The sequence below is a fragment of the Arachis duranensis genome, chromosome 4 (genome assembly GCF_000817695.3).
Source record: "Arachis duranensis cultivar V14167 chromosome 4, aradu.V14167.gnm2.J7QH, whole genome shotgun sequence".
Taxonomy (NCBI): Eukaryota; Viridiplantae; Streptophyta; class Magnoliopsida; order Fabales; family Fabaceae; genus Arachis; species Arachis duranensis.
The window spans coordinates 37,348,948-37,357,742 of NC_029775.3; positions in this window are offsets into that span (position 1 = coordinate 37,348,948).

The following is an 8,795-nucleotide window of genomic DNA, read 5'->3' on the forward strand; positions in this document are numbered from 1 at the left end:
ACGGGAAACCGGTGATGCACAGGAAGAGAATGACACAGAGGTGGATATGCACGAAGATTCAGTGATGTGCAGAGGTAAGCAAATCAGGAGTTGGGAAGAGGAAATGATAGAGAATAAAGATGCCTTGAAATTGGCGGTCGAATTAGGAGCAATACCATGTAGTGATGAGGAGGATATCATGGCAATTCTCCAAGAACAAAATGAAGCCATAGCTCTGAAACGTAGACAATCGAAGCGAAAGGAGAAAATCAGAAGAAGTCGCCCAAAATGCCAAAAGCAGGTGTGTAATAAAATTTTTAAATGATTTTAAGCTCTTGGAATGTTAGGAGGTTAGGAGGTATTGCAAAATTGAACATGATAAAAAAATTTCAAAAATAAGTTTAGATTAGATATGTTGGGGTTGATAGAAAAAAAAAGAAGTGGTGAATAAATATGGTGTAGCTAGAATTTAGGGTAATGATAGAGCTAGTTGGGAGAGTGTTAGTTCTGTTGGAGCTTTTGGAGGTTTACTAATAATTTGGGATGAATCAGTATTATGTTGATAAATTATTATAAATGAGATAGGTGGTTATGTGTAGAAGGAGTGATGACCAAAGATAATTTTTACTGTGCGATTTGTTTGGTGTATGGCCCGCATGTGAGAGATGAAAAACTCTTAATGTGGGAGGAAGTGAGCTATATTACAGGATTGTGTCAAACCCCTTTTTGTTACATGGGAGATTTCAATGAAATTGTGCACATAGAGGAAAGAAAAGGGACGACCAACTTGTCAGCTTCTGCTGAAGACTTCAGAGCATGGATCAATGACATAGAGTTGGTGGACTTGACAATTAATGATCGCAAGTATACATGGTTTAGAGGTCATTCCCGCAGTCATATTGATAGAAGCCTGGTTAACTTGGAATGGCTAGATGTATATCCAGATACTCATCTAAGAAGAGGTCCGAGAGGTCTATCAGATCATTGCCCTTTGATAGTGGAAGATAGAAGAATAGCTCAGGGACCAAGACCGTTCTGCAGTTTAGACACGTGGTTCACGCATGAAGGCTTCCGAAGGATGATGAAGGAAGAATGGAGGGGATTGGACGATATATAGTTCCTGGATAAACTAAAGGCACTAGCAAAACCATTGGGTAGATGTCACAAGCAGCATTTTGGGAATATACATGAGAAGATACAAAAGTTTGAGGACGAGGTCAAGAAAGTAGATGATATGGTTAGTAACGGAGTATATGATGGTACAATAGAAGCAAGAAGAAAGGCGATGGTAAGATGTTGTGAGGTATGGTATGGGTGGCAAGATATCCACTAGAAGCAAATGTCTAGGTCTCGACATACCAAGGAGATGGACAGGAATACCAGATACTTCCACAATATTGCGTCAGCAAGAAGAAGGAATAACCGGATTGAGTCCTTAGTGATTAATAGAAGGTTGGTAAGGAATCATGCAAGAATTAAGGTTGCCACCAGAGATTTCTACAGGAACCTATACCACCAGGATGAGTCCCCAAATATTAGTTTTCGAGATGGGTTAGTTAATCATTTGGAGATAGAGGAAGCTCAAGTACTAGAGGTGTTACCGACGAAGGAGGAAATATGGGACTACGAATCATCTAAGGCCCCAGGTAGTGATGGATATAACATGAATTTTATAAAAAGATGTCTGGAGGAGATTAGAGTGGAATTTACTAAAGTTCTGATGAGCTTCTTTGAGACGGCGAGGCTACCAACAGATTCCAATGTTACTTGAGTAGCGCTGGCTTCGAAGTTTATGGTCGTGAAGGAGATAAAGGATCTTAGACCAATCAGTATGATTGGATGCATTTATAAGGTCATATCAAAAGTGTTGACAAGAAGAATGAGGAGCGTATTGCCAAGGCTAGTTGAGGAATCATAAAGTGTATTTGTCAAGGGCAGGAGGATACATGATGGAGCATTAATAGCATGTGAAACTATACAATGGCTAAAACTGAAGAAGAAGGCATCAGCAATCATCAAATTGGACTTCCAGAAAGCTTATGATAGAGTCAAATGAAATTTTGTAGATATTGTACTGGAAAAGATGGGGTTCGGTAGAAGATGGAGGGCATGGATTACAGAATGCATTAGATCAGTGTCTATACCCATAATGGTTAATGGGGCACCATCGAAACCTTCAAGATGGAAAGAGGGCTTCAGCAAGGTGACCTGTGATCACCATTTCTATTCGTCCTCGTTGTAGATGTGCTGAATAGGATGATCGAAGAGGCGGTAAGGAATATGAGAATATCTCCTCTCTTAGTCGGTAGGGATAATTTAGAGTTATCACACCTTCAGTTTGCTGATGACACTATATTGTTCTGTCTACCAGAGGAGGAGACAGTGAGAAACTACAAAAGACTTCTGAGTTGTTTTGAAGTCATGTCTGGATTAAGCAATAACTTTGATAAGTCTAGCTTGATATTGGCCAATTAATCATAATTCAATTCATTAAATTTACATAAGTATCAATTGTCAAACAATCACTACAAAACACAATATTTACCGAAGTCCTCGTAACAAATATACTTGACTTTTTTCTCTTTATGTTTTTACACTCATAAAGTTCCATAATGATGTTTATGTCAAAACACTAGAGAAGAACATTACAATAATTATCCTAATAAAAATCCAAACCTGAAAATAGAAAGTTCCAAAGCAACACACCATCTAAATTTAACAAAGCAGTGAAGCACCTAAACAAGTTTATGTTATTGCAGAAGCATATTGTGATGCAGAGAGTTTGAAAATATAGAAGTATAGCAAGAATGAAAAAATAAAACTGAATTAACTAAAATTAATAATTAGGAAAAAATGCTAATGGATTACAATGAGTATTAGGCTTATATAGAAGGAGACTGTTGATAATAAAGCTAAAGAATCCTCAACCAACTTATAACAAACTGAATAACAACTTGACAGCTAAGCCACACTATCTTAAACATTCTTGAACTCTAATTGTTCTTGCTTTTCATCACTAGCTTTAACAGCACCATCAACAAAATTATTCCAGAATCATTAAAATCAACCATCAACAGTTATTCCAGTTTCATAAAGATTATAGAAATAAAAAATTTAACAACAGAAGCTGCAACAACGTTATTCTGTCCGAGTTCAGAGAAAAAATCAGCACCATAACATCATACATAACTCAGAATCAGACAAATAAGCAACCAACAACTCAGAGATCAAAATTGTTTGCCATAATATTATCATAAACTTTCTAGCTGTGGTATTTCAACAATATTCTTTCCATTAGATTATTTTCAAAGAAGACACCACAAACATGCTAATGGTCAAATCCAAGCATATTGTCAAGACATGCTGCACTATGTTTTATAATAACAGCCTTCTAGTCATTAAGAGTGATTGCTACTATGCTACACACTACAATTGCTACTGTTGTGCAGACTTATAATGATAAAATTGTTTAGGATAATGCCATCAAAGTGAGACACAGAACTAAATAAATAAAAATGTGAGGAGCCAGTTGTGTTAAAGTATTTTTGAATACAGAAGAAAGAGTACGAAAAATAACACCATTTCTTATTAGGAAGAAGCTAAAGCGCATTTAAGAGTACTGGTTTCAAAGATTCTACAAGTTGATCAACATCAAATTCTCTTATATAATGTCATTGCTAACGCTAACATTTAGAAGGTTATGTAATTGATAGATGCAATTAATGGAAGAAAATTGAAATTTTCCAAAATGAGGCCCCAGAAAAATTTAACAATACAGTGAAACACCATAGCACCATCAACAACTCAGAATATGATTTTAAGCAACAAAAAAATTTAGCTTAGTTATAATTTCAGCAACAAATTCAACTTTTATAAAAAACCTAAAGGCACAATGATGATTTACAACAATGAAATTGAAAATAAAAAAAATATGGCCAAAGGAAGCTTACCTCCAGGGACTATCTGACGGTGAAAGAAGCTGACCAACTGATAACCGAAGACGATAACAACCATCAGTTGAGGGACTAGATGCTGGTTCCTTCTCCCGGCGACGGCGAAAACCAGCTCCTTCTCCTCATCGGGTTCTAGTCCTCTCCCGGCGACGGTGTGCATGGCGACAGTGATAGGTTCAATGGCAGTGACAGATTTGGCAATTACAGGAGTCACAACAGCGTGAGACGGAGTCACGAACGGCAGGGATGGTGGCTAGAACGAACGGCGATGGCGACAGACCTTCAGTGGCGGTGACAGTGCATGAAGTGGCAGATCACGGTGACGATGGCAACACACACCACCACAACAACAACGGAATGCGACGGTAGCTCCCTCCTCGTGCTTGCTCTCTCTCTCTCTCTCTCCTCGATGGCCACGCTGGGATAACAGCAGGCGTTCGGCAGCCGCCTCCCCTTTTTCTTCTGTCGCAACTCACTCTCTTCCTTTCCTTTCTTTGTTATTTTAGTGTGGGGGGAAGGGTTGGGGGAAGAAGTGATTTGAGTGTTGTTAGGGTAAGGTAAAATTAGGGTTTTAATTTGGGGATTAGAGTTTGGTTAGAGATTAATTAAAAAATAAATTTAATTTAATATAAATAATTTTAATAATAGTATTTATTTTTTAAATTTATTAATTATTTTAATTAAATATTTTAATTTAAAATTAGAGATAAATAAATAATTTGTTTTAGATTATAAAATTAATTAAAATTTTTAATTATTCAATTTAAATGGTATAAAATTCTCATTATTTTTAGTTACTACAATTTTAAATTTCTAATAAGAAAATATTCAATTATTTAAAAAAAATTATAAATTTTAATAAATTTAAAATTTAAAATATCATAAAATTTAATTTAATTATTTTTAAAAACATAATTTTTTTTAAAAACTAAAGTTTTGAAAAAAAATTACCATTGAAAAAATTATATAAATAAATTTTGTTTCAACACTAAAAGTTTTAATATCTCCAAACAAAATCTTATTTAGTTACAAAAGATTTTTAAATTTTATGACAAAAACTTTTTTAGTTACAAAATATCTTTTAATACTAAATTTTGTAATAAATTAATATTTTATTACAAAATTTTTTGAACTTTTGCAACAACTTAATATTTTGTTATAAAACATTATAAATTTTTACAACAAAATATCATTTCGTTACAAAAATTAACACAATTTGTAACAAAAGAAATCTTGTTGTTATAAAATATTAAAACATTTTGAAACAAATTATCATGTTATTACAAAAAATTCTTATTTTGTAACTATAACTAATTTTTGTTTAAAAAAAACAACAAATTGTAACAATTTAAAAATTGATACAAAATTTTTATTACAAATGTTTCATTTTCTTGTAGTGTGGTAAATTGCAGTCAGGAGTGGATTGGTCAGATGTGCCGATTATTAGGATGTCAGGTGACAAATCTACCAGTAAAGTATCTGGGAATTAATCTAGGAGCAAATTCGAGGCTAGTAAAAATATGGAAGCCAGTAATAGATAAGAGAGAGGAAAAATTAAGTTTGTGAAAAGCAAAGGTACTTAGTAAAGTAGGGATGTTGGTGCTTATCAAATCTGTGATTAATAGTTGGCCTACTTACTATTTGAGTTTGTATAAAATGCTAGTTATGGTGTCCAAAAAAATAATTTCATTACAAAGGAGGTTCTTTTGGGTGAAGGACGATGAATGACCTGAGCTAACTCTTGTAAAATGGGAGATGATACAGGCACCTGGTGCGGTGATTTAACAACCACAAACTAACCGGCAAGTGCACCGGGTCGTACCAAGTAATACCTTAGGTGAGTGAGGGTCAATCTCACGAGGATTGATGGATCAAGCAACAAAAATTGAGTGATAGACTTAGTCAGGCAAATAGAAAGTAATGTTTGGGCAATATAAAAGACATTAAATAATATAAAGAATATTGAAAGAAGACAAGTAAATAAATTGGGAAGAAAATATGGAGAAGACAGTTAAGGCTTCAGAGTTATCTATTTTCCTGATTGACTTTTCTTATTAACTATTTTAATTATGCAAGATTTAATTCATGGCAAACTATTTGTGACTAGACCCTAATTCCTTAGACCTTCCTAGTCTCCTCTAAAATTCATCAACTACCAATTCCTTGGTCAATTAATTCCAATTAGAGGGTGATGATCAAATTCCAGTTTATATGCCACAAGAATCTTAATTATCCAAAAATAAGAGGATTATATGTCATGTATCTCGTTAAATACAAACAATTAGAAATTCAGGATAATATGTTTTCAAGCTGTTGTTCAAGTAAAGAGCTTTTCCAAGTTATACAGGAACTCAATTAGAACATGGGTCACACTTTCGTTCCACCCAAATTCATAAAATAAAGAACGAAAACAATTATTGAAATATAAATCAAAACATGAATTAAAATAGAAAAATAATAGTATCAATCCATACAATAGACAGAGCTCCTAACCTTAACAGTGGAGGTTTAGTTGCTCATGGAATACGGAATGTAAATTTGTATAGAATTTCCTAATGGAATCCCCCTCTTGGAACCTCTCAATAGAAGAGAAGTCTCTCCTTTTTATAACTAATCCTAATTAATTTAAAATCTATCTAAAATTAAAATAATACCTTTTCCTATTTTAAAATCAAATTTGAATTTAAATCAGAATTAACTAACTACTCCGCATCTTGTAACGTGGAGACCACTTGGCTTCACTGGATCCGCGCCTAACTTGGGTGCTAAAATGGGGCCCAGAAATCACCCCAGCATTTTCTGCACGTGACGCATGTCACGCGTACGCGTCGATGGTCTTTTTCACAAGTCACGCGGACGCGTCGGTCACGCGCACGCATCGCTTAGCAAATCTTTAAATCACGCGTACATGTCAGTCACGCGCACGCATCGCCATGGAAAGCTCCAAATCACGCGCACGTGTCAGTCATGTGTACGCATCGGTCCTCGCTGTCATCTCCTTTTGTTCTTGTGCTGCAGAAACTCCATCAAATCCAGCCGAATGCTACCTAAAATAAACAAAATTGCAAAAGACTCAAAGTAGAATCTATATTGGCTAAAAGATAATTAATTCTTTATTAAACACAATAAATTAGATGAAAATTTACTAGGAAAAGATAGGAAAGATGCTCACACATCACAACACCAAACTTGAATTGTTACTTGTCCTCAAGCAACCAAAATTAATATAAGCTTAGGATGTGAATTTGCATGAAAATGAGAATTCGATTAAGCTCATGTCTCTTCTTATGGTGGGGTTTACAACTGCCATCCTGAATATGTTTGACATCTCACTCTCCTTTGAATTAGAAGGATGTTACTGTCATCTGGAATTAGAATCCGGATAATATTATGAATTCTCTGATCTTTTGTAGCTCAATTTAATCGTTGAACACAGCAATTTTTTTCTGATGCTTTGCACCATGAGCCTAGATGTGACTTTAAATGTTTTGTCTCATGTTTTACTTGACACAAAAACACCACAAGCACTTAACTAGGGAACTCACTTTAAGTTCTAAATATTTTTTTTAGTTACTCCCAGACAGTGGTGCTCAAAGCCTTTGGCGTACTCTGCAATTGATCTCGACTCTAAATGTTTTGTCTCAAGGATTACTTGACACAAGAACACCACATGCATGTGACTATGGAAACAACTCTTTGACCTTTTAATCATGTATGACCTCCCTAGTCATTGATGCTCAGAGCCTTGGACCTTACTCTTATTTTTCTTTTGCTTCAAGGATTAAACTTTCATTAATTTCAGAGAAATCATAATAATTCTCTAAATTCCTATTCCTTATATATCAACATTCTTTGATTCAAATTTAAATATGCACTGTTCATGTCACGCATTCAGAATTATAATTAATACCACCACATTTAAGTAAATAAGACTACTCTTAAAATTAACTCAATTTCTCATGCAATACATCACTTCTGTATTTTTTATTTGAATTCAAGATCAGTGAGTAATACATGAGACATTTTTTCAAAATTAAAGCATTTAAGGAAAAACTAAACTAGACCTAGGATTCTAACTAATAAAGGATCATGCAACAAACAAAGCAAAATAGCAGAAAACCAGAACATAACATAGAAAAAGAGGGGAGGAATAAAAAATGAAAGGAGCTCAACCACCTTAGTTATCCTAGCGGTCACTTTATTCTTCAGGTTGTGCTCCTCAGTGAAGATGATTCGCCTCCCTTTTGGTGCCATAGGAATAAACCGAAAACCCTTGAGCGAAGCGTCAACACCAAACTTAAAGGTTTGCTTGTTCTCAAACAAAGAAGAACTGAAAATAGAAAGAGACAATTATTATGATGAAAGAAAAAGAAAAGGATAAAAGAATAGGAGAGAATTAGGATTGGGAGAGGGGAAAAGAAAATTAAAACTGGGCGGCAAACTAGTTTAGTTGTGCGGCGCACGCGATGCGTACGCGTATCACGCGACGCGGACACGTACGCGTATGGCACGCGACGCGTGGGTTGCAAATTTTCTTAATGACGCGTCAGCGTCAGGCACGCGTTCGCGTGCCCTGGGTTTTGTGCGATTCGTGCAAAGCCAGCCGCGCGCATGCACAACTCTCTGTTCACGTGAATTGGGCACCACTATTTTCATACGACGTGTGCGCGTCATCCACGCGCACGCGTGGATGAACATTTCTGCAAATGATGCGCACGCGTCAGTGACGCATACGCGTGATCAAATTTGTGCCTCTAGCACACTTCCAGCCCCAAACTAGCATAAGTTTCTGCCCAAACACAAATTTACGTCATTTTTTAAGGTCATGCGTACGCGTGGAGTGCCAAAATCACGAATGACGCA